Source organism: Silurus meridionalis, chromosome 29 (assembly GCF_014805685.1).
Source record: "Silurus meridionalis isolate SWU-2019-XX chromosome 29, ASM1480568v1, whole genome shotgun sequence".
Classification (NCBI taxonomy): domain Eukaryota; kingdom Metazoa; phylum Chordata; class Actinopteri; order Siluriformes; family Siluridae; genus Silurus; species Silurus meridionalis.
In genome coordinates, this window is record NC_060912.1 from 4,163,235 (window position 1) to 4,190,181 (window position 26,947).

Genomic DNA, 26,947 nt, shown 5'->3' on the forward strand with positions numbered 1-26,947 from the left:
CTAAAACTTTGTACAGTATATAGCAGCCATAGTGCATGTAACATATACAGATAATGTGGCAGTTTTGGTGAACAAAGTTCTGTAGCGCCTGCCAGAAGGGAGGAGCTGAAAAATGTTGTGTCCAGGGTGTGAAGGGTCATTAATGATTTTTTTTGCCCAGTTTCTGGTTCTTGTTTGGTACAGGTCCTGGAGAGTGGGCAGAGAAGCACCAATGATTTTTCTGCTGTTTTATCGGTTTTCTGCAGTCTGTTTCTGTCCTGTTTTGTTGCTGCTCCAAACCAGATGGTGATTGATGAACACAGGACAGATTTAATGACTGCAGTGTAGAACTGCATTCACAGCTCCTGTGGCAGACTGTACTTCCTTAACTGGCATAGAAAGTACATCCTCTGCTGGGCCTTTTTCAGAATCGAGTTTATGTTGGATTCCCATTTCAGGTCTTGGGAAATGGTAGTGCCCATAAACTTGTAGTTCTCCACAGATGACACAGGGATGTTGGATATTGTGAGGGGGAGTAGTGTTGAAGGGTGTTTCCTAAAGTCCACTATCATCTCCACAGTTTTGAGTGTGTTTAGCTTAAGGTTGTTCTGACTGCACCATAGCACCAACTGCTTCACCTCCTGCTCATATGCAGACTCGTCACCATCTTGGATGAGTCCGATGAGCGTGGTGTCATCTGCAAATTTCAGGAGTTTGACAGTTGGGTCACTTGATATGCAGTCATTCGTATAAAGGGAGAATAGCAGTGGGGAAAGGACACATCCCTGAGGAGCACCAGTGCTGACTATCCGAATACTGGAGGTAACACCTCCCAGTCTCGCCTGTAGTTTCCTGCCTGTCAGGAAGCTGGTGATCCATTGACACATGGCAGGGGGTATAGTGAGGTTTAGGAGTTTGGACTGGAGAATTCCTGGAATTATTGTATTGAAAGCCGAACTAAAGTCAACAAACAGAATCCGGGCATCTGTTCCTGGGCAGTCAAGGTGTTGTAGAATGTAATTTAGCCCTATGTTGACTGCATCATTCACCGATCCCTTTGCTTTTCAGCTTTTTAGATTAGCTTCTTTTGGCTATTCTGATCTCTTTTGTCAGTTGGTTCCTGGCCTGCTTGTACAGTGCTTTGTCCTCCCTCTGTAGGCATCTTCCTTGGCATGTCGAAGTTTTTTCAGTTTGGCTGTGAACCATGGCTTGTTGTTACTGAACTTGCAGAAGGTTTTGGTTGGCACACACGTCTTCACAAAAACTGATGTAGGATGTCACAGTGTCAGTCAGCTCATCCAGGCTGTCAGTTCCATCCTCAAAGACACTCCAATCAGTGCAGTCAAAGCAGTCTTGTAGTTCCTGCTTTACCTCACTGGTCCATCTCTTCACTGTTTTGACTACAGGCTTAACAGATTTTAGTTTCTGCCTGTATGTTGGAATAAGATGAACCAAGCGGTGATCAGAGTTTCCTAAAGCTGCCCAGGGTACAGAGCGATATCCGTCCTTAAGAACGGTGTAGCAATGATCCAGTGTGTTTTTCTCTCTTGTCGGACAGCTAATAGGTTGCCTGTATTTTGGAAGTTCAAGTGTTAGTTTTGCTCTGTTAAAGTCCCCAAGGATAATAAAAAGAGAATCCGGATGTTTTTGCTCCAAGCCGGATATTTGGTTTGCCAGGTTTTGCAGTGAATCATTCACGTTGGCCTGCGGTGGAATGTAAACTCCGGTCAGAATGAATGAGGAAAATTCCCGCAGTGAGTAAAACGGTTTACAGTTTATTACCAGTGATTCCAAGTTTGGGCTGCAGTATTTATCCAGCACTGTGACATCTGTACACCAATGTTCGTTAATATAAAAGCAGATCCTGCCGCCTTTTGTTTTGCCCGATAGCTCTGTTACGTGATCCACTCGGTGTAAGTGGAAGCCCAAGAGAAGTAATCCGCTGTCCGGGATTGAGTGACTGAGCCAAGTTTCAGTAAAGCAGAGAGCAGCAGAGCATGCAAAATCTTTACTTGTTTCGCTGAGAAGAGTTAGTTCGTCCATTTTGTTCGGCAGTGAGCGGAGGTTCGCAAGGTGAATCGACGGGAGTGCAGTTCTAAATCCCCTCTGTCGGCGCTTCCCCCGCCGGCGTCTCCTCCATGTACCATAGAGAGTAGCTGCTGCTCCAAATAACTCTCCGGATTTGTAAAAACTGGTGAAAAAGTGTCTGGAGTGAACTCCCCGATGTTAAGCAGTTCTTCTTTAGTTAACTTTCAAGTTATTAGGGTAGGGTAACTAAACACACAGACAATAAACAAAAAGAAAGAAAGTACTAGAGAGAATCGTGCTGAGGCTGCCATCTGCGGCGCCATCTTGACTCTTGACTATTTATTGTAATAACTAAAATATTTATGTAAACAATGTTATATTTTAGTCAGAAAATGAGTTGTACACAGGAAAAATGGCAGTAATTTTTCCAGAGACAATATTCTTTTCCTCAAAAATAGTTGTTTTTGCTCTATTTTGAGTGTACAGAGTAAAATTACAGAGTAACTGTGACTCCTCCCCATTGTTTCCTCACAAAGTTTAATTAATTTGCGGTACTTTACACAGTCATCAAGCGGTGCAGCTTGTGAAATCAGAAGAGAAGGCGCATTTCTACTAGATGTATGTAACTACATTTTTAAGTCTAATTATTTTATTTTAGTTTTGAGCTCATATCGATATCCGGGTCGATTTTAATTTTAGGACTTTGCTTAGTTTAGAAGCAAATAATTCATATATAGATTACAAATGTAACTAACGTTAAATGACACCAGTGAAATTGCCAACTGTTTATTAAATGTTTGTAAGCTAACTTATTGTGGCAAGGATCGAGTTGTGCACCACATGTACTTGACTCAGTAAAGAGTTAAACTGGAGCCTTAACTGGATTGCTGGAGGCCATTTTGATGTGCATTAGCCCTATTCAGACTCGAATTTCTCACGGTAACGTATGGTATTATCAATATTTACAGGGGCTATTCGTTATTTTTTGGCGTCTGAATCCAGAATGTTGTACCCTTTCATTCACAAGCTGGTTGTTGGCCTTTTGATCATTGATTAAAGAATATTTGTTGCGAGTGTTAGGGCGCTCACACTGAATTTGCATACTCCTCAGCGCCGTACAATGACCTTGTGCTTTTTTTATATGGACACTTTTATTCGTACAAAACCCGCTCCTAAATCGTGAATAAATCGCCATCTGAATGCATTAGTTTTTAATCACTGAGGTGCCATTTGGATTATATTTTCAGACATCCATGAGAAAAATGGTCTGAATAGGGCTAGCATGCTAGCACCATGCATAAACTGTTGAACATTTATTACAAATTAAAAACACGCCAGTGAAGGAAAAATAATTTATGTAGAATGACAGTGAGTATTATTGCCTTGTGTTCATCTTTTTGCTTACTTCAGGATGGAAACCAACAATGTTGTCAGAGTGAAGTTCAAAGATGGCAAAAATATATTTTTTCTTCAAAACCTTTTACGTTTCAAACGTTTTTGGAATGTGGTAAGAAGAGAACCTTTAACATTGTTAATATGATTAATACTTTTCCTTCTAAAAATGTTAATAGTATTAAACTAAGTTTATGGTTGTATCTTATGGGATATAAAAATAACTAACTCCCTTTGGCATTGCTGGTTTTTGTTAATTTGGCAATGGTTTGTCATCCTTCACTTGACAAGAAATTTGATATTCCTACAAAGGAAGTCTTTGATGACTCGAAGACAGAGGTTGATAAGGAAGCATTTGAATACCTGCTGAAAGGACCAGACCTTGGTGTCCTAGAAATTTGGATCCCAAACAATGTTTTGATGGTAAAATGTTTTACATGCTTATTCATTTTGTTTATTTTCAGCAATACTCACCAATTTATTTTTGCATAGACTAATTTTTATATAATTGTCTATTGTACTAATTCTCAATAGCTGTATAACATGATTTAAAAATAGTATGAACAGTTAATCAGACTATAGGTATGGTTTATATTAAAGATTCTTTAAGTTCAATCTCAGTAGGAGATACCGAAGGCACATCAGAGTCTGACGACACAGCAACTTTGATTAGAAGTCCTCCTAAAAAAAATCAAGCAGAGGAACATCTTGCTCAAGTAAGGATCACCAATCTTGTCTCTGAATTACATCTATATAGAATTACTTAAATATTAAAGATATTTGGAACTATATACAGTTGCCAGTTGATATTTTCTAGTCTTTGCTCAATATTATATTATCCCCTTTTTCAGATAATTGAAGATATCCTAAAGACCAGCCCTGGAGGTGAAAAGATTGCAAGTGAATACGCTCGCACTAAAAGTCTGTCAGATGGCCGAAGACGTGACATGGTGAAAATCTTGGTAGCACATTTGACAAATGAACATGGGTAGGTTGTTTATACAATACCTTGTAAATGAATGTTTCTGATGTTATGGGTTGTAATTGGTTTCTGTGTGTGTGTGTGTGTGTGTGTGTGTGTGTGTGTGTGTGTGTGTGTGGAATAAGGCCTTCGCGACACTTGAAGGAACAATATGCAAAGGGAATCATCTCCCTCTTCCCAAATTTGGCTGACCCCAGGAGCAAACTTGGCTATGTTAGTAGCTGTTGCCTTTCAATCTATTTGACTTACAGAAGGAGGATTTACTGCATCTTGCAAAATAAATATTATTTACAGTATAATTGCAGTGGTATTTATTTTCTTAGTCTAGTAATGTATAACTTTTAGGTCTGTTTGTTCTGCTCATAGGGGCATTATTACAATGCAGAAGATGGAAGTGGATTTTGGCATGGAGAATTAAAACTCTGCAAAAAGAAGCATTGGAGGGTCGGATGAAATGCAGGCGCCACCACAAACAGGTGCAAGATTTGATGTTTAATCAGTGCTTGGCTGCAAGGCTTGATTAACATGTTTTTTTTTTGCAACTTTATTTAAATATTTTACTCATCTTTACATTTGTGACTTATATTTAAAGTATTCTTTTGTTCTATAGTGAGAATGAGGTCACATGTTATAGTATCTCAACAAAATATAATTGCTTTTCTTTTTGAATGTGAAAAGTTTTTCATAATTTCTAAAAAATAAATAAATAAATAAATAAAAATAAAAAATACAGCTGACGAGGCAGTGGTAAAGGAAAAGATGATGTTAACACTGACCTATCGCCAGAAGCTGCTTCATGACCCTAAAGAGTCAACTGATATTCTCAATTTTCCCCCGATTCCAGGATATACCAGGCTTGGTATGTTTAATTCAATTCAATTCATTTTTATTTGTATAGCGCTTTTAACAATGAACATTGTCTCAAAGCAGCTTTACACAGATAATGTGGTGATTAAACGTAAATATGTTCTTTGTAAGTAAGTTTGTCCCTGATAAGCAACTGTGGCAAGGAAAAACTCCCCGAGATGGCATAAGGAAGAAACCTTGAGAGGAACCAGACTCAAGAGGAACCCATCCTCATCTGGGTTGCACCAAATGTCCATTTGAAGCAGATATACAAAGTTGCGGGGTACAGTGATGACGATCAGAAGCAAACTGCACTCCAGTCAGTGCAGCAGACCGCCGACACCAACTACAGTCCAATCCGTCCTCAAAGCACCCATTCTACTCCGAATTACATGGAACCACCCAAGGTGTTGATGAGATACCGTCCCAAGCTGCACAGAAGTGTGAAGATCCACGGAGGAGAGAGAGAGAGAGAAAAGGATACGGATTATTAAGTGTCCCTATTGGTGTATGAAAGTTAATGTCACTGTGCAGTTTGGACTCCGGCAGGACTCGCTATGGCAGCATAACTAAAAGGGAGAACCAGAAGGTAACACAGACATGAGGGATCTCTGGGATGAGACGACCCACCACACCACCGTCAACAAACCTGAGTGAACGTGTGAATGTGAGGGGACGACAGCATATAAATATACCAGTTCACCAAACACTCTATATCCATGCTCCCTCCAGATCTGAGCCTTTACCTAAGAAAAATCTACTGATAAAAGGCTTGACTAAATAAATAAGTTTTCAACCTCGACTTGAACACTGAGACTGTGTCTGAGTCCCGAACACTGGTTGGAAGGCTGTTCCATAACTGTGGGGCTTTATAAGAGAAAGATCTGCCCCCTGCTGTAGTCTTCATTATTTGAGGAACCAACAGATAGCCAGCACCTTTTGATCTAAGTAGGCGTGGAGGATCATACTGGTACAGAAGTTCACTTAGATACTGCGGTGCGAGACCGTTAAGTGCTTTATACGTCAGTAGTAATATTTTATAATCAATGCGAGATTTGATTGGGAGCCAGTGTAGACTGATTAAAACAGGGGTGTTGTGGTCGTATTTCCTAGATCTAGTGAGGACCCTTGCTGCTGCATTCTGGACTAACTGAAGCTTATTTATGCACTTACTCGCACACCCAGACAGTAAGGCGTTACAGTAGTCTAATCTAGAAGTAACAAAAGCATGAACTAGTTTTTCTGCATCCTGTAACGACATCATATTTCTAATTTTAGCAATATTTCTAAGGTGAAAGAAGGCGATCCTGGTAATATTATTCACGTGAGACTCAAAGGAAAGACTCGGGTCAATAATCACACCAAGGTCTTTGACAGCCGTACATGCTGAAACAGAAACACCATCTAGAGATGGTACGTAATCGGAAAGTTTACTTCTAGCTGCATGTGGTCCTAGTAAAAGTACTTCCGTCTTATCTGAGTTGAGCAGAAGAAAGTTATTAGGCATCCACTGTCTAATGTCCTTTACACACTTCTCAACACTGTTTAGCTGATCTCGCTCATCTGGCTTTGCTGAAATATACAGCTGTGTGTCATCAGCATAGCAATGGAAGCGAATCCCATGTTTATGAATGATTTCACCAAGAGGCAGCATAAATACAGAGAAAAGCACTGGGCCTAAGACAGATCCTTGAGGAACACCAAACTTTACCTCATAGAGTGTGGAGAACTCACCATTTACATCCACAAACTGATAGCGATCAGTCAAATAAGACCTGAGCCAAGAGAGAGCTGTTCCCTTTATTCCTACAACGTTCTCAAGTCTAGCAAGCAGTATAGTGTGATCAATGGTGTCAAAAGCTGCACTAAGGTCGAGCAAAACAAGTAAGAAGACAAAACCCTGATCGGAGGCCAATAACAGGTCATTTACCACCTTAACTAGCACCGTCTCTGTGCTATGATGAGGCCGAAATCCTGACTGATACATTTCTAAAATGTTATTCATAAGTAGGTGTGAGCATAACTGCTGTGCTACAACCTTTTCTAAAATTTTGGATATAAAGGGGAGATTTGATATCAGTCTGTATGTAGTGAGGTCCTTTATGGGGCCTTTTATCTTAAAATGTACCTTATTTTTTAAAAGCATAAAACAGCGTAGCCCCTTTAAGAGGTAGGCCCCAGTGAGTGCATTGCCCCTTTAAGAGGAAGTGTCCTGATTAGCGTGAGCGAATGAACAAACGCTTCGGATTCCATACTCTTATAAAGTGTCTGAGCAGCTGTGAGGAATGGTTGCTGCTTGATTGTCTGTTTGTTTCATCGTCAGATTTCTTCTCTAATAAGGTGAGCAATCGATGTTTTCTTTTGTGTTCAGGTAGAAAGAAGTATTGTTTTATGGGGTTTTTCTCTTCCATAGGCTGCGTTTATCCTTCATGTGCAAGTGTTGTGCATTTAATAAGAGGTAAGGGAGGATAATTTTCCCCTTTTGGTGTTTGGTTGCTATCCTGCTTTTTAATCTGTAAGAGTTTGGTTTTAAGGTGATCAGATTTGCTCTTTGGCGGCTGGACTGTGGATGTGCTGTTTGTTTGCCATTTGAGTGTGGTATTGTTGTGCAGGCCTGGTTAAACGGAGGGGTTCGTAGGGTTTTTTTAATAAATAATGCTAAACGTGTGTTTTTTTTTTTTTAGTTATGATGTGATTATGCAGTTCTAATGTTTTATTTTGTTTTTAGGAACTGCATTTGGTCACTGCTGTCCTTCTTTACCCTTTATTTTTGGGTTTTGTGATTTAATGTTTGTTTGGTTTTCTTTATTTAAGGCACCCATCACGTTGTATGGATGCTGTGTTTAGCTGATTGTTAAAAAGACTATAGGGGGATTGTTTGCAGATATTTTACTGTATGATAACCAACTGATTTTGTGTATCTGTTCCTTTCCAGTGGATCATCTGGGAGCACTGGTTGGATTGTGGGTGTTGGTCCTTTGATGGTGGAATCTGTGCTACGGTTTACACTGCATGCTGTGTGAATTTTATGAATTTACGGTGTGTGGCACTTTGCGTGTGTGTGTGTGGGTGTGCGTGTGTGTGTTGATGTGTTTTTCTTTACAGGCACCATTTTGGGTGAACCTTTTGGGGTTAAAGTGGGCCTGCACCCGTGGCCTGTCAGTCTTCCTTTGTATCCACTGGAATGTTTGGTGTTAATTGGTAATTGTAACAGTTGGTATCCTTTTAATATGATTCATGTTGCAGTTTTAAATAAAATAAGGTACCAATAATAAAGGTTTATATTTTAACTGATTCTGGATGTGTTGAGGAGGTTAATAAAATTCAACACTAAAATAAGAAATCTGTCTCTGTTCCTTTTTATTTGGTACACACTGAACCGGTTTAATTTAAATTAGTATTTCCCATGGGTAGATCCCAGGGTGGCGTAGTCGAGTAACAAGTACATATTGGTCTTTTGGGCCCCTCACGCTACAATCTGGCGCAGTCGGCAGGACGTGTATAAGCAGACATTTTTCTTTATTTTTGTCCCCCTGTAGTTCTTTTTGGTTGTTTTTTTTTTTTTTTTTGTTTAGAAGGACAGCGGTGTATCAAACTTCACTATTCAACAAGCATTGTAAGAGGCTTCTGGTGGACATGATTTCCTGGTCTTCATTAAGATGGACAACGAGCTGTAGGAGCTTCGAGACTTGGTGATCCAGTTAAGGGCAAAAAATGAGAGACTTGTACATGAACGGACTGAGGTGACATTAGTACCTTCATCAGGGGCCTCTGATTCTAACAACCCAGGTTCACATAATAATTTTACCCCAACAACGGGCTCTGAACGTCTTTTATATGTGCCACGAGAGAGAAAATGTCCCTTGTTCCGTGGTAATGTAGGGCTCAATATTGTTGAATGGATTGAAGAGGTACGTGCAAGTATTCGGCTCGACATTTAGCCCCAATAGATCAAGCTTATTTTATTTATGATCATTTGGAGGAGAAGCTAAAATGAAATAAGGTATAGATCTAAGGAAGAGCGGGAAGATCCTGAAAAGATCTTGTCCATTTTGCAAGAACTATATGGTTGTTCTCAATCTTATGTTGCCTTACAGGAGGACTTTTTCTAGGAAGCAGCTAGAGGAGAGTCCTTACAAGAGTATTCATATGCCCTGTTTAGTTTAATGGAAAGAGTGGTTAAGTGTGCACCTAATGGACTGCCTAATTCTGCTGTTTTACTTAGAGATCAGTTTGTTGAACATGTTAATGATCCTAATCTTCGCAGGACTTTGAAGCAGACGGTCCGAGCTAAACCAGGTTGCACACTACTTGATGTAAGGGCTGAAGCAATTCGATGGGAACGGGAAGGTAGACCTATTATTGATAGGGCTAGGAGTCATTCTGTTCCATCCATTTGTGCCATACAGACTTTTAAGGATAATAGTGTACAGCAGCAGCCCTCTATCCAGATATCTGAATTAGCAGAATTGAAAGAGATGATGTTGAAACAACAGCAACAGCTTAATGAACTTTCTGAACGGTTTATGTCTTTGCAGCAACCTCGTACACACACTTCACTGTCACGTAATGCCCCAATAATATGTAGACGTTGTCAGCAGCCGGGCCATTTTGCTAGTAGTTGTGATAATGAGCGTGTTTTGCAGGCTCGGCACCATCAGCCTCGTGTGCAGCCTCGCCCGCCACAGAATGTGGCTTCCAATCAGCCGACGGAAAACTAGCACCCTCTGTTTTGCAGAGCCACAGAGCAGAAGGGATATTACTGGCTCAAGGTTGCCCAGTCCTGTAAGTAATGAGACTGTTTCTCAATTAGTTGGTATGTGTCCATCAATTACTGTGACAATGGGGGGAGTGCAAGTAAAATGTCTTTTAGACACTGGGTCGATGGTTTCTACCATTTCTGATACCTATTTTTTTCAGCATTTTTCACAAGTTCCTCATGCATGTCAGTGGTTACAGCTTAAGGCCGCTAATGGTCTTGACATTCCTTACATTGGGTATGTGGAGCTTGATGTTCAAGTACTGGATAGGGTTATTCCTAAGCGTGGCATCCTGGTGGTGCGAGGCCCTCAAACCTCTACATCCACAACTTGCGTGCCTGGTGTGTTGGGCATGAATATTATAAGGGAATGTTACACTGAGTTATTTGGGCACTACGGTCCGGATTTATTTGCCCTCCCACAGGTCACGCAGGCTCCTGATGTTTTGCAACAAGCCCTTCAGTTATGCCATCAAACTCAGCCTGAGCGTACTGGGTGTTTGGCTAGGGTTAGGGGTAGATATGCTATGTCTGTCCCTGCTGAGTCTGTGAGGTTTATTGCAGTTACATGCTCCCAGCAGGTGTTTTCATTAGCTAATACTGCACTTTTTGAGCCGTCTTCTGGATGTACTTCTCTTCCGTCAGGTCTAGTACTTTATCCAGCTGTAGTCAAGGTTTGTAAGGGGTACAGCCTATGTCCCCGTAGTGAATGTTAATAGGACTGCTGTAAAGCTTCGTCCCCGATGTCCATTAGGGATGTTACATCAAGCTCAAATTGTCAGTTTACCGGCAGGGATTTCAGAAGTATACACTGAATCCAATGATCTAGAGGTAGCTATGGTAAATTCCCACGTAGGTCAGGTAGACCCCATGCATGAGATTATAAAATCTGTAGATCTGCAGGCGTTGTCTGCGTTAGATCAGCTGAAGGTGAGAGACTTGTTGAATAAATATGCTTCTGTCTTTTCAGCACATGAGGGTGACTTGGGATGTGCAAATCTTATAATGCATGAAATTCCCTTAGTCAATGATGTGCCTGTTCGGCAGAGGTACAGACGTATACCTCCATCTGATTATGATACTGTTAAGGCCCATATAAACCAGCTTTTAGAGGCCCAGGTGATTCGGGAGAGCTGCAGTCCTTATGCATCCCCTATAGTTCTTGTTAAAAAGAAAGACGGCAGCCTGCGGATGTGTGTGGACTATAGACAGCTAAACAGTAAGACTCGTCGAGATGCCTTTCCATTGCCACGCATTGAAGAATCCCTGGATGCACTTTCTGGGGCTAAATGGTTCTCTACCTTAGATTTGGCCAGTGGATACAACCAGGTGCCCGTGGCTGAGAAGGATAAGGGGAAGACTGCATTCTGCACGCCATTTGGACTTTTTGAATTCAATCGTATGCCCTTTGGCCTCTGCAATGCACGTAGTACATTCCAGAGACTTATGGAACGGCTTTTTCAGTCTTTACTGTTGTACCTGGATGATGTTATTGTGTTTTCATCTACCGTAGATCAGCACCTTGTCCGGTTGGAGTCCGTGCTGTCTAGACTACAGAAGGAGGGACTAAAAGTTAAGCTGGAAAAATGCTGCTTCTTTCAAACAGAAGTGAAGTATCTTGGCCATGTGATCACTGAAGAGGGTGTTTCCACCGACCCTGAAAAGGTAGCGGCTGTGTCAACTTTGGGTCATCCCACCACAGTGTCCGAGCTGAGATTATTCCTTGGATTCGCCAGTTATTATAGACGTTTTGTGGAGGGTTTCTCCAAATTAGCAGCACCATTGCATCATCTGGTTGCTACGCTTACTGGCAAACACACATAGGACGGGTGCAAGGCACCCAATAGGAACTGCATGGACTAAGGAGTGTGAAGAGAGTTTTAATAACTTAAAAGTCTCCCTGACCACTGCCCCAGTGTTGGCTTATGCAGACTTTTCTCTGCCTTTTATTTTGGAGATTGATGCCAGTCATAGTGGCTTGGGAGCTGTGCTGTCTCAAGATCAGGATGGACGAGTAAGGCCAGTTGCCTATGCCAGCAGAGCTTTATCCCCCTCTGAAAGAAATATGTCCAATTACAGCTCTATGAAGCTTGAGTTTTTGGCCTTGAAGTGGGCAATGACAGAAAAGTTTCATGAGTATCTTTTGGGGCATAAGTGTGTTGTGTGGACTGACAACAATCCACTCAGTTATTTGAATACATCAAAATTGGGAGCGACTGAACAGAGGTGGGCAGCCCAGTTATCTGACTTTGATTTTACAATTCGTTACCGCTCAGGAAGAACAAATGTTAATGCAGACTCTCTTTCAAGGCAACCCCATCCTGTTGACATCTCATCAGGGTTAGAACCTCTTCTTCCAGGGACTCCCCTTCCAGAAAGTTTGCAGTTACATCCTGACTTAATACCTACTTTGGTAACACAACTGGCAATTTCTGTGCTCCCAAGTCATGACATTAATCACTTGATCACTCTTCAGCAACAGGATCCACTTATAGGCCCTTTTCTTAATTTTTGGCATCAGAAAAGAAGCCCTGATCGGTTGGAACGGAAAAGACTTTCTAGGTCTGTTCAAGAACTGGTACGGCAGTGGGATCGTTTGTTTGATTGAGAGGGGCTCCTGTATCGTAGATTCCACCGGCCCGATGGTGGTGAAGAACAATACCAGTTGATCCTACCTGAAGCCTTGAGGGAAGAAGTATTGCAGCAGTTGCATCAGGGTCACGGGCACCAGGGCATCGAGAGGACAACGGAGTTGGTGCGGCAGAGGTGCTATTGGCCAGGGATGTATGAACACATAAAACAGTGGTGCCAGCGCTGTCAGCGATGTGCTATGGCAAAACCCCTTCCATCCATAACTCGTACTCCAATGGGGCATCTGTTGGCCTCTAGACCAAATCGATCTGGCCATAGATTTCACCCTTCTCGATCGCTCAAGGGATGGAAGAGAGCATGTCTTAATTATGACTGATGTCTTCTCTAAGTTTACCCAGGCAGTTTCTACTAGAGATCAACGGGCCCCTACAGTGGCAAGAGTACTTGTTCAAGAGTGGTTCTATAAGTTCTATAACCCCTTTATCTCCCCCAGATGATTTTTTCATATAATACCACTATTTATCAATCTACAGGCGAGTCCCCTTATTTTTTAATGTTTGGTCAAGAACCTCATTTACCTGTTGACTTTCTTTTGGGTAGAGTTAAGGAGCCAGTAACAGGATCTGTGAGTGAGTGGGTGCAAGAGCATCGCCAACGTCTGCAAATAGCTTTTGATACAGCTAAGGAACGGCTGAAAGCTGCTGCAGTCCTTCGGAAGGAGCGTCATGACCAGCAGGTGACTTCTGTGGGTTTCAGGGAAGGTGAGCTGGTCTATCTTCGAGCTAATGATATTCGAGGAAGAGCAAAAATCCAAGATGTTTGGGGGCCTACAGTTTATAGAATAATTAAAGCCCCCAAGGACGGTGGGGCTGTCTATTCCATCTTGCCCCTTCATGGAAGTGGTAATGTTAAACATGTGCATTGTGTCCATCTTCGAGCTGCACCTGTCAATTTGCCACCTGCATCCCCGGGTCCATCAACAGATACTGGTTCATCAGTAGGTGATGAAGAGCTGGAGGGAGATTGGTGGATTGCTCCTCAGTCTGTAGAAGAGGCCCCAATTTTGGATCTTGTTGAACGTACCTTGAGTCAAGAAGTGGGTGTCCCAGTCGTTGATGAAGATGTAAATCACACGGACGAAAGTTGGGATTCTGTTCCTAGTACTAGTGGATTTCAGCCCAGACGGTGTACCAGAGAGACTGCAGGAAGACATTCCAATCCTCATCATTTGCCAGTAGCTATAAGTAGAGTTGATAGGGCTGCAGCCTCTCAAGTCCCTGGGTCTAGTAATATGACATTGGCTGTTTTTAGGCCATGGGTTTAGTTTTTCTCTTATCGTCGGGGCGCCGATAACAAAAGGGGGTAGATTGTAGTGAGGTCCTTTATGGGGCCTTTTATCTTAAAATGTACCTTTTTTTTTTTTTAAAAGCATAAAAAAGCGTAGCCCCTTTAAGAGGTAGGCCCCAGTGAGTGCATTGCCCCTTTAAGAGGAAGTGTCCTGATTAGCGTGAGCGAATGAACAAACGCCGGATTCCGTACTCTTATAAAGTGTCTGAGCAGCTGTGAGGAATGGTTGCTGCTTGATTGTCTGTTTGTTTCATTGTCAGATTTCTTCTCTAATAAGGTGAGCAATCGATGTTTTCTTTTGTGTTCAGGTAGAAAGAAGTATTGTTTTATGGGGTTTTTCTCTTCCATAGGCTGCGTTTATCCTTCATGTGCAAGTGTTGTGCATTTAATAAGAGGTAAGGGAGGATAATTTTCCCCTTTTGGTGTTTGGTTGCTATCCTGCTTTTTAATCTGTAAGAGTTTGGTTTTAAGGTGATCAGATTTGCTCTTTGGCGGCTGGACTGTGGATGTGCTGTTTGTTTGCCATTTGAGTGTGGTATTGTTGTGCAGGCCTGGTTAAGCGGAGGGGTTTGTAGGTTTTTAATAAATAATGCTAAACGTGTGTTTTTTTTAGTTATGATGTGATTATGCAGTTCTAATGTTTTATTTTGTTTTTTTAGGAACTGCATTTGGTCACTGCTGTCCTTCTTTACCCTTTATTTTTGGGTTTTGTGATTTAATGTTTGTTTGGTTTTCTTTATTTAAGGCACCCATCACGTTGTATGGATGCTGTGTTTAGCTGATTGTTAAAAAGACTATAGGGGGATTGTTTGCAGATATTTTACTGTATGATAACCAACTGATTTTGTGTATCTGTTCCTTTCCAGTGGATCATCTGGGAGCACTGGTTGGATTGTGGGTGTTGGTCCTTTGATGGTGGAATCTGTGCTACGGTTTACACTGCATGCTGTGTGAATTTTATTTATTTACGGTGTGTGGCACTTTGCGTGTGTGTGGGTGTGCGTGCGTGTGTGTGTTGATGATGTGTTTTTCTTTACAGGCACCATTTTGGGTGAACCTTTTGGGGTTAAAGTGGGCCTGCACCCGTGGCCTGTCAGTCTTCCTTTGTATCCACTGGAATGTTTGGTGTTAATTGGTAATTGTAACAGTTGGTATCCTTTTAATGATTCATGTTGCAGTTTTAAATAAAATAAGGTACCAATAATAAAGGTTTATATTTTAACTGATTCTGGATGTGTTGAGGAGGTTAATAAAATTCAACACTAAAATAAGAAATCTGTCTCTGTTCCTTTTTATTTGGTACACACTGAACCTGTTTAATTTAAATTAGTATTTCCCATGGGTAGATCCAAGGGTGGCGTAGTCGAGTAACAAGTACATATTGGGGTCTTTTGGGCCCCTCACGCTACATGTAGTTGGACAACTGACATGGGTCAAGGTCAGGTTTCTTAATAAGGGGGTGGATAACTGCCAGTTTGAAGGATTTAGGTACATAACCAGTGCTAATGGAAGAGTTAATTATTTTTAAAACAGGTTTAATTACCTCTGGAGCTATCTGTTTAAAGAAACTTGTAGGCAAGGGATCGAGAATGCAGGTTGATGATTTTGAGGAGATTAATGAAATTAAGTCATTCTCATGAATAGGAGTGAAGCTTTGTAGTTGATTGTCTGTTATAATTACACTGCTGTCTACAGGGTTACTTGTAAAATAATTTGGATTTATATTAACCGTCTGGTTTTTTTGCCTGATGTTTTCAATTTTATTATTAAAAAAGTTCATGAAATCATTACTACCTAATGGTGTGCATGTTAGTGCAGTGCTTTTATTCCCTGTTAATTTTGCTACCGTGCTGAATAAAAATCTAGGATTATGCTTATTTTCTATGAGGGTGGAGAAATATGCTGATCTAGCAGCACTAAGAGATTTAATGTGAGAATTGTGAGAATGGTATGTGAGAATTATAAAGATAAAATCAAGTTCTATTGTTCTGCCGTAACACAGACTTGTTCGGTAAACAAACTTAGTTCCTACTGTGGTACTGACTTTTATTATCTTTCGCAGATTGATCAAGATTTTAGACTTCTATTTGGTGATGCAACCGCTGCAAACTTGTTGAAGTGTGCTTTAGCTCTATCTTGAATCTACTCTCTTCTGGTAAGGTAGGATTCTAACTTTGTATATCTATTTAACTTACTCACCTATATTGAAGGTTGTAGGTAGCCCCCACAAGTAGGTAGCCCCCTTAAAGCCAGTAACTCTTAGCGTTTTTTTTTTTTAGAAAGAAAAAGTACAAATAAGACTTTCTTTTTTAAAACACATTTGATCTTAAACTGGGAGATCAGTCATGTGCCTCAAACCCATCTGTGGTCATCTCTTACAGACACAGACGTTCCCATCCACAGAACAGATGTCACATTGCCAGTAACCTCATTTACCCTCCACTGTTGTCTCAATCGCAAACAGCGGTGGTAGGTGGGCTCTGGAATTGTCAGTCTGCTGTAAGGAAAGCTGACTTTATCACAGGCTTGGCTTCCCACTACACCTTTGACTTTCTGGCACTTACTGAGACCTGGATATCCCCACAGAACACTGCTACACCAGCTGCTCTGTCTTCTGCCTATGCTTTCTCTCACTCACCAAGAGAAACTGGTAGAGGTGGTGGTACAGGTCTACTTTTATCACGGAGATGGTGTTTCACACCTCTCCCTTTGTCTCATTTAACCATGTCTTCTTTTGAATTTCATGCAGTTTCAGTTACCTCTCCAATCAACCTTTTCATCATTGTCATCTACCGCCCTCCTGGTCCCCTTGGAGACTTCCTAGAAGAGATGGACACTCTCCTCAGTACTTTCCCCTCTGACAGCACCCCTCTGACAGTTCTTGGTGACTTCAACCTCCCATCCGACAAACTTCAGTCGTCTTGCCTCTTGCCTTTTCTGAATACCTTCTCCTTGATATTTAACAGCTGCCCTCCAACACACAAGGGAGGATATGTCCTGGTTTTCACCCGCCCTACTCCAGCTACAGACATGACTGCCACTCCACTTCCAATCTCTGATCATCACCTGGTTTCCTTTTTAATCACTCTTCCTATTCAACCTAAAAATAATTTACATGTCTCTCTTATCTGTCCTAACCTTTACTCTATCTCTCCCTTCCTTGTAACTTCCTGTACTCTTTCATCTCTTCCTGACCCTGACTCCTTTTCCTCTCTATCCTTAGATGTTGCTACGGACTCCTTCCTCTCATCCCTTTCCTCAACCATGGACCTCCTTTGCCCCTTGACTACAAGACCCAAGAAGTCTTCTCGTCCAACACCATGGCTGTCAGAAGTTTTGTGCAGCAGTCGACGAGCGTTTAGATCTGCAGAGAGGAAGTGGAAAAAATCACAACTTGATGTAGACCTCTCATCTTACCGTGCACTCCTGACCAAATTTTCTTTGGAGGTGACTTCTGCCAAAACTGCCTTCTACAAGGAAAAGCTTGAGGCCTCTGCACAAGATCCTCGTAAGCTTCACAACATCATCTCTTCTCTACTAAACCCCCCTCCTGCACCTGCTCCATCCTCCCTGACTGCTAATCACTTCTCTCCTTTCTTTCTAAATCTCTGGAACGCACTGTTTTTAACCAACTGTCTGTCTAGCTCTCACAGAACAACCTCCATGATCCGAACCAGTCTGGGTTCAAAGCGGCACATTCCACAGAGACGGCCCTTTTGGCTGTTTCTGAGAAACTGCATGCTGCTCGGTCAGCCAAGCTGTCATCTGTACTTATCTTCCTGGACCTTTCAGCAGCATTTGACACAGTCAACCACAAGACACTTTTGTCAACCCTCAAGAGCCTTGGTATCTGCGGAACAGCATGAAAATGGTTTGCTTCCTACCTGGAAGGTCGCTCATACCAGGTAACATGGAGGGGATCCACATCTGCCCCATGCAGACTCACCACTGGTGTCCCACAAGGCTCTGTACTTGGTCCTCTCCTTTTCTTCCTCTATACCCACTCCATTGGTGAAGTCATATCCTCACATGGGTTTTTTTATCACTGCTATGCAGATGACACTCAACTCATCTCTTCTTTCCCTCCATCAGATACCACAGCTTCCGCTCGGATCTCAGCATGCTTGTCAGACATATCTTTATGGATGAGTGCTCACCAACTAAAACTCAACCCCAGCAAAACAGAACTGTTGATCATCCCAGGTGATTCATCTCCAGGTCAAGATCTCCAAATAACACTTCATGACTCTCTGCTCTCCCCTTCAGCCACTGCTCTTAACCTTGGGGTAACTATGGACAATGAACTGTCTTTTTTTTTCCCACATGTCGCTAATGTTGCTCGTTCTTGTCGATTTCTTCTCTATAACATACGAAGGATTTGACAATTTCTGTCCCAGGTGCTTGTTCAGTCTCTTGTTCAGTCTCAGTCTCTTGTCATTTTAAGACTTGACTACTGCAACTCTCTGCTGGCAGGTCTTCCCCTGAACGCTATTCGTCCACTGCAAATGATCCAAAACGCAGCTGCACGACTTGTGTTCAATCAGCCCAAGTTTTCCCACACCACCCCACTGCTGCGCTCCCTTCACTGGCTTCCAGTAGCTGCACGTATCAGATTCAAAACACTGATGCTTGCCTACAAGGCCAAAAATGGACCAGCACCATCTTACCTCAGTGACCTCATCACATCTCGCACTGCACCACGCTGTCTGAGATCCTCCAGCACTGCTCGACTGGTACCACCTTCTCTCAGAATGAGAGGTAAGTACACTTCAAGGCTCTTCTCTGTTCTGGCATCGAGGTGGTGGAATGAACTTCCCCTAGATGTCCGTACAGCAGAGTCCCTGATTATCTTCAAACTACCTGAAATACCTAAATTAGCACTTTCCAAGTTTGTAGAATTCGAGTTATATTTATGTTAAGTTTGTAATCTTGCGTACCAGTGTAGATTTATTTATTACTAGAGATTTAAAGCACTTTTGTACGTCGCTCTGGATAAGGGCGTCTGCTAAATGCCGTAAATGTAAATGGTGCACCAGCATAAAACCAAAGGTTATTGCCCAGAGCCGTGGCCTCACACAGACTTGTGAGCTCCAAGACCTCATCCAAAATGCTTAAGCCAATGAAGTTGAAGAAGGTAACAATATTGTGCTATAGCTTATGTGAACTAAGATGAAATTAAGCATTCATGGCAAAAGTTTCAAATGTGGTCACAACTTTACCCATTAGACATGCATGTTTCATATCGACTTGTAATGGGTAAACTGTATGAAAATCACTTGTTGCTCTAACATTTATTTAACATCAACCCTGATCTACACTTTTATGCACAAGGGCCACATACAGGAGTTGCAGATTTACAATCTGAAATTGTTTTCATTTGGAGCTCTGAATAACAAAAGCATGGTTTATGTCTTGTAGATACAGTTTAACTGTATGACATTGTACATCTGTAGTCAAGACTGTTCATAATATTAGCCAATACTGTTAATACTAGTTAATGTGTTTATACAGGCTCATCTTCCAGGTAATGTTAAGTCAAGTGAAACTGAGTAGGATGGTATGTTCAACACCTTCTAGTTAAAAACCAAACTTACAGGCCTATAAACGAAATCACTTTGTTTTCCATGTCTCCAGGTTGGAACAGCGACATGTCGTCAATTCTGATTCTGGTTCACCTTTTGCCACCTTCAAGTCAAGGCCGCAAAAGACCGGGAAAAATCTCAGCTATACAAGCATGTGATAGTCTTGTGAAATTCATCAAGGTGAATGGAGCAGATCAGTTGACACTATTTTATACTGTTCTTTACTTTTCTGTGTGACCCTGAACTTGCTTATTTCTCAGACAGGTACTTAAAGATCATCTGTCCTCGAAATTCTTTTATTCTTTTCTACTTCACAGATACTTAGTTGTTACTAAGGATTCTATTCTAAATAACATTGCTAGTCTCTTGTTCAGTCTCTTGTTCAGTCTCTTGTTCAGTCTCTTGTTCAGTCTCTTGTTCAGTCTCTTGTTCAGTCTCTTGTTCAGTCTCTTGTTCAGTCTCTTGTTCAGTCTCTTGTTCAGTCTCTTGTTCAGTCTCTTGTTCAGTCTCTTGTTCAGTCTCTTGTTCAGTCTCTTGTTCAGTCTCTTGTTCAGTCTCTTGTTCAGTCTCTTGTTCAGTCTCTTGTTCAGTCTCTTGTTCAGTCTCTTGTTCAGTCTCTTGTTCAGTCTCTTGTTCAGTCTCTTGTTCAGTCTCTTGTTCAGTCTCTTGTTCAGTCTCTTGTTCAGTCTCTTGTTCAGTCTCTTGTTCAGTCTCTTGTTCAGTCTCTTGTTCAGTCTCTTGTTCAGTCTCTTGTTCAGTCTCTTGTTCAGTCTCTTGTTCAGTCTCTTGTTCAGTCTCTTGTTCAGTCTCTTGTTCAGTCTCTTGTTCAGTCTCTTGTTCAGTCTCTTGTTCAGTCTCTTGTTCAGTCTCTTGTTCAGTCTCTTGTTCAGTCTCTTGTTCAGTCTCTTGTTCAGTCTCTTGTTCAGTCTCTTGTTCAGTCTCTTGTTCAGTCTCTTGTTCAGTCTCTTGTTCAGTCTCTTGTTCAGTCTCTTGTTCAGTCTCTTGTTCAGTCTCTTGTTCAGTCTCTTGTTCAGTCTCTTGTTCAGTCTCTTGTTCAGTCTCTTGTTCAGTCTCTTGTTCAGTCTCTTGTTCAGTCTCTTGTTCAGTCTCTTGTTCAGTCTCTTGTTCAGTCTCTTGTTCAGTCTCTTGTTCAGTCTCTTGTTCAGTCTCTTGTTCAGTCTCTTGTTCAGTCTCTTGTTCAGTCTCTTGTTCAGTCTCTTGTTCAGTCTCTTGTTCAGTCTCTTGTTCAGTCTCTTGTTCAGTCTCTTGTTCAGTCTCTTGTTCAGTCTCTTGTTCAGTCTCTTGTTCAGTCTCAGTCTCTTGTCATTTTAAGACTTGACTACTGCAACTCTCTGCTGGCAGGTCTTCCCCTGAACGCTATTCGTCCACTGCAAATGATCCAAAACGCAGCTGCACGACTTGTGTTCAATCAGCCCAAGTTTTCCCACACCACCCCACTGCTGCGCTCCTTCACTGGCTTCCAGTAGCTGCACGTATCAGATTCAAAACACTGATGCTTGCCTACAAGGCCAAAAATGGACCAGCACCATCTTACCTCAGTGACCTCATCACATCTCGCACTGCACCACGCTGTCTGAGATCCTCCAGCACTGCTCGACTGGTACCACCTTCTCTCAGAATGAGAGGTAAGTACACTTCAAGGCTCTTCTCTGTTCTGGCATCGAGGTGGTGGAATGAACTTCCCTAGATGTCCGTACAGCAGAGTCCCTGATTATCTTCAAACTACCTGAAATACCTAAATTAGCACTTTCCAAGTTTGTAGAATTCGAGTTATATTTATGTTAAGTTTGTAATCTTGCGTACCAGTGTAGATTTATTTATTACTAGAGATTTAAAGCACTTTTGTACGTCGCTCTGGATAAGGCGTCTGCTAAATGCCGTAAATGTAAATGGTGCACCAGCATAAAACCAAAGGTTATTGCCCAGAGCCGTGGCCTCACACAGACTTGTGAGCTCAAGACCTCATCCAAAATGCTTAAGCCAATGAAGTTAAAGAAGGTAACAATATTGTGCTATAGCTTATGTGAACTAAGATGAAATTAAGCATTCATGGCAAAAGTTTCAAATGTGGTCACAACTTTACCCATTAGACATGCATGTTTCATATCGACTTGTAATGGGTAAACTGTATGAAAATCACTTGTTGCTCTAACATTTATTTAACATCAACCCTGATCTACACTTTTATGCACAAGGGCCACATACAGGAGTTGCAGATTTACAATCTGAAATTGTTTTCATTTGGAGCTCTGAATAACAAAAGCATGGTTTATGTCTTGTAGATACAGTTTAACTGTATGACATTGTACATCTGTAGTCAAGACTGTTCATAATATTAGCCAATACTGTTAATACTAGTTAATGTGTTTATACAGGCTCATCTTCCAGGTAATGTTAAGTCAAGTGAAACTGAGTAGGATGGTATGTTCAACACCTTCTAGTTAAAAACCAAACTTACAGGCCTATAAACGAAATCACTTTGTTTTCCATGTCTCCAGGTTGGAACAGCGACATGTCGTCAATTCTGATTCTGGTTCACCTTTTGCCACCTTCAAGTCAAGGCCGCAAAAGACCGGGAAAAATCTCAGCTATACAAGCATGTGATAGTCTTGTGAAATTCATCAAGGTGAATGGAGCAGATCAGTTGACACTATTTTATACTGTTCTTTACTTTTTCTGTGTGACCCTGAACTTGCTTATTTCTCAGACAGGTACTTAAAGATCATCTGTCCTCGAAATTCTTTTATTCTTTTCTACTTCACAGATACTTAGTTGTTACTAAGGATTCTATTCTAAATAACATTGCTATTCTATTGGAATCTCTTGGAAGTATGTACAGAAACTTTAGTGGAAGACATCAATGCATCTTTATTCATGCTGCATATTGACTTTAACTGTTAGGCCACGTTGGCTCTAATATGTTTCATTCTTTCACAGACTGGTACCTGTATCCAAGGGCACCTGGATAGAATTGGAGAAAGTCTCCAGCCGTATCTACTTGCTGTTGGACCAAAGAAAAGTAGGATCCAGAGTTGGTTTATTGTAATTGACCAACATGCTCTACCATGCAAGGCCTCTAATTCACTGGCCTGTGTTGATGAGCTTTTCAAAGCTTTGGCACCTCATACTGTCAGCAACTGACCAATGTGTATAGCTTTCTGCAAACCACTGTTTATAATCTAGATGTTGAAGTCACCAAGGTGAATCCCAGAGTGGCTGAGTTGAGAGCTAGAATGCTCCAGTAACCAGATGATTTTTCATTTGTAAAAAGGGGCATGCCAATTCCCTTATAAGACACTATAAGTTAGCCCATGGCCTTTGTTAAGGGAAAAGACTTAAATTAAAATGTGCTCAAAGAGGTTGTGCATAGTTTTTCTGGATTACAAAAGCATCTCAGCAAATTGACAGTTCATGCTTTGATTCTGGTGAAAGCTAATCCACAACCAACTCAAATAATTTTATTAGGGGAGAACACAAACACAAATTCAAACTGTGAGTCTGTTCCCCTAAAAACAAATATAGTAGACAGTTGTGCCTTTTAAATTCTTTGCAATATTTTCACACCACTGCAAATTTTTCAGTTGATATTATGCATGATATATTAGCGGGCGTTGCACAATATGAGATGAAATTACTCATTCAGCACCTGATTGGAAATTACACCACATCAGCAGAAGTACACAGAAGAATTCAGAGTTTTAACTATGGCTTTATGGAACAAAACAACAAACCTCCTGGTGTAGAATTAAGAGAGGGTTCCAATGACTTGGGCTTAAATGCCATTCAGAGTTGGTGTTTACTGCATTATCTGCCCATTATTATTAGAGATATTGTGTGTCCTAATGATCAGCACTGGCATTTGCTAATTTTATTGCTTCCGATAGTCAGTATAGTGTTTTCTTTAGTTATATCCACTGGTATTACCATTTATTTGAAACACCTGATTGCAGAATTGCAGAGCACCAAAGTTTGTTTAACCTGTTAGCCCTCGACGATTTTGGGACTCACAGCTGAAATGCCCTACCTAACTTTAAATGTTAACAGTTCCTGATAAAAGTGGACTTTTTACTTTTACTCATTACATTTTTACACAAATATCTGTACTTTTTACTTCTTACATTTTCAAAACAAACTGAAAATATTATTTTTTTATTTTCACTGCGTGCTGATTTCAGCCGAACAACCGATTTCCTATCATTGCGCGTTCAATCCACTGGTATATAAAGTCCTGACTCTCACTCACCACAGAAGGCAGTAAGAAGTTTAGGGTTAATGTGGATGAGACAGAGGGAGTCAGTGATGTAACCATGACTGAGAACAGACACATTCCTGATCATCATCATCTTTTCTCTGCTTGTGTTCTATATGTGGATCTTCAGCCTAAATTATTTTATAATTTATAATTTTATATATATGTATAGGTATATGTATGTGTGTATATGTATGTATGTGTATATGTATGTGTATATGTATGTATGTATGTATATGTGTGTGTGTGTATATATATATATATATATATATATATATATATATATATATATATATATATATATATATATATACACATGCACATTTCTGTTTCCCAAATGTAAATACATAAATAAATAACTAAATATAAAAGAGGTGAAATTAAAACCTTTGGCAAAAAATAAATTAATCCACGACGTCCTTTCTTTACTTAGATACAAAATGAATAAATATACTCCAGATAAAAATATTTTTAATCAGTAAACTTTTGTTTTATTTTTGCACTAAGTCTCAAATCAAACACCAAATCTGCCATGTTTTACACAATTTACCCTCTGGGGGGCGTTTTGTGGGTTTTTCCCTCATAATGGCAACACAAACTTAAATTACTGTCTTTAATGATTGTACAGATAAAAACAATACATCATTCAAATCTGTAAAATGTCTATAATTTTATATATATAAGCTTCCTGACTTGACTTAAAGAGGTGCAGTCTCTCTGGTATTGTGGTAGTAGCTAGGGGAAATGATGATAAATAAATGGTTTGGTAGTGACAATAATATATCGTTGTATTAATGTTGTCTGACAATCAATCATTCGATTGCTTCTGTCTTGGCTGAAGTGCGCACCTGAGTGGGGAGGGGGCGTGCTGCTCAAACAATACACTGACAGTGGTGAAGCAGCAGCAGCTCCGTGTCACTTGTGTTATTTTTAATTTATCTCCCCTCATCAGGCGGTGAGGGTACTACATTTTGGAGGTTCCACCGAGATTTGAATGCAGTGCGAGTTGGCTTCCAGTGACGACAGCCCGCTTCCAGTGCCATTCAGCCTACTACTCATCCCAGGTGACCAGTGGAATGAAGACGTATGGTGTCCGGTTTGAGCCAGGAAGGAAAGTGCAAGCAATCTGAGGTTAATCTTGATACCAGGAGCGCTGCAGAATTCCAGCCAGCTAAGGACATTTCTTCTATCACTTTGCACACATCTAGAAATTGAGTAACTCATGGATCACTTGGAGGATTTGAAGCTTGAGGTTACAGGAGCATTATATGCTTTCTCAATAGATAACCTTCTTGAACTATGTGAGTTTCTAAGAATTGAGTGTGAATATGCGATTAGCCAAAATCGTTCATCTCTTATTTCTGTGATTGTGAAACACATTGAGAGAGAAGCATTAGAGGAGCTAGAAGATGCTAGTATGTCAGAGCTTTTGTTCCTAAAAGACAAAATCAGTGAAATTCAGTGTGCGAATGCAAACAGCGATTCGGAAAAACACACAGCACACACATCTAAGAAAGTAACTTTAGATGCAGTACCAGAAACTACAGAGCAGGAAAAACTGCAAAAAGAAATTGACACGATTCAGTTAGCTCTTCAAAAATTAATTCAGCAAAAACAAGGTGCAGCAAATCACACATACCAAAACACTAGCACACTACAACACACAAACATACCACAAAGCCCTAACACATTACCAAGCGCAAACATACAACAAGACGCAAGCACATACCTGCATCCAGTGCCATCTCGACCGGTCATGCTTCCTTGGAACAGAGTGTTTAAAATATCAGGACAAATTGGTGAGCATGGACAAAAAGACAAACTCACCTTTTCTAGTTTGGCCCATCAAATTGAGCATGGACTAAGCAGGGGGTTTTCAGAGCTTGAAATTGTGAATGCAGTAATAAGAGCAATATCACCAGGCATGCAGCTGCGTAGCTACCTGGAGGAAAAACCGAACCTAACCCTGCCCATTCTTAGACGCATTCTACGAGCACATTTTCAAGAAAAAGGGGCAACTGAATTGTACAAGCAGCTCACCTCAGAAAAAGCTTCCTCGTTCGTTGTCTTGATTTGAGGCAAAAGATCCTGTTCGCATCTCAGGAAGCGGAATCCAGTTTGAAATATGACCCAATCCTGGTTCAGAGCATGTTTCTCCACACTGTCCTGACTGGTCTGCAAAATGAAAGTATTAGAAGTGACCTGCAACCTTACTTGACAAGAACTGATGTTAGTGATGAACTTCTCCTAGACAAGGTCAACGTTGCATGCGCAAATGAAACGGAGCGTCAAAACAAGAAAAAGCTTCTGTCCCAACAGAACATCAAAGTGAATCCAGTGCAGGCTAATGAAGGTGCTGTTGAAAAGAAAGTCAAGACACAGTGTCACAAAAATGCGGTCTGACATGGCAGTGTTGAAGGATCTCAGTGTGGAGGTGTCTCAAATTAAAGAATCTATACGACAGCCTCAGCTCATGTCCACACAATGTCCCACCCATGTGAGGGATCAAGCCGGCATGCAACCACCTCAGTCTCTGTACACAGTAAATTTGACCGAGTAAAATTTACTCAAATTGAAGAAAATTTTACTCTATGCCAGATAACATTTGGTCCCTCTCTAAAAAGAGTAAAAGTCACTCTTTTGATAGAGTTGTTTTTCCAGAGTTAATTTTGCTCAATTTAGTGTTAATATTTTACTCTTTCGTGTTATATTTGACTCTATTTAGTGTTATTTCAAATTAACTCTTGTACTATTTTACTCAGTTCAGTGGTACATGAAATTGACTCTGCTACTTTTTAACTCTGTTCAGAGGAACTTCAAATTTACTCTACCACAATTTACTTCCACTCCAGAGTTGTTTATCATCAGTTATGAGTGAACTACAAAGAATAAATAACTCTACCAAGAGTTATTCCTCTGAATTACACCATTCATATTTTACCCTCAAAAAGCCCTAAAATGAAGAACTTGCTTTTCAGTATTAAAATAAAAAAAAACAACAAACAATATACTCACGTCTCCATTTTATTTTTTCAAGCTCCACTTCAAACATTACACTTAAACATTGTCATCGTGAATGTGTCATTGTGTTGTGATTGTGAAAAAAAAAAAAGATACAAAAAAACCCGAAATGAAAATACTAAAATAAAAAGTAGTGATAATATAATGGA

General features: G+C 40.8%; 3 long non-coding RNA genes across 6 annotated transcripts; all 3 read left to right on the forward strand.

Annotated features, from left to right (window-relative positions):
• The first annotated feature begins 4,173 nt into the window (after positions 1-4,173).
• On the forward strand, positions 4,174-5,246 carry LOC124381859. Its single transcript, XR_006924932.1, has 3 exons — positions 4,174-4,387; positions 4,507-4,594; positions 4,748-5,246. It is a non-coding gene; the product is annotated as an uncharacterized LOC124381859 (long non-coding RNA).
• Positions 5,247-7,243: 1,997 nt separating this feature from the next.
• LOC124381983 lies at positions 7,244-8,521 on the forward strand. Of its 2 annotated transcripts, XR_006924956.1 has the most exons (3): positions 7,259-7,685; positions 7,762-7,857; positions 7,956-8,521. It is a non-coding gene; the product is annotated as an uncharacterized LOC124381983 (long non-coding RNA). The 2 variants fall into 2 exon arrangements; XR_006924957.1 differs by lacking the exon at positions 7,762-7,857 and having other exon boundaries at positions 7,244-7,685.
• Positions 8,522-14,111: 5,590 nt separating this feature from the next.
• On the forward strand, positions 14,112-16,474 carry LOC124381984. Of its 3 annotated transcripts, XR_006924959.1 has the most exons (4): positions 14,113-14,320; positions 14,585-15,060; positions 15,988-16,085; positions 16,307-16,474. It is a non-coding gene; the product is annotated as an uncharacterized LOC124381984 (long non-coding RNA). The 3 variants fall into 3 exon arrangements; XR_006924960.1 differs by lacking the exons at positions 15,988-16,085; positions 16,307-16,474 and having other exon boundaries at positions 14,113-14,202; positions 14,276-14,320; positions 14,585-15,151; XR_006924958.1 differs by lacking the exons at positions 15,988-16,085; positions 16,307-16,474 and having other exon boundaries at positions 14,112-14,320; positions 14,585-15,151.
• The last annotated feature ends 10,473 nt before the right edge of the window (positions 16,475-26,947 follow it).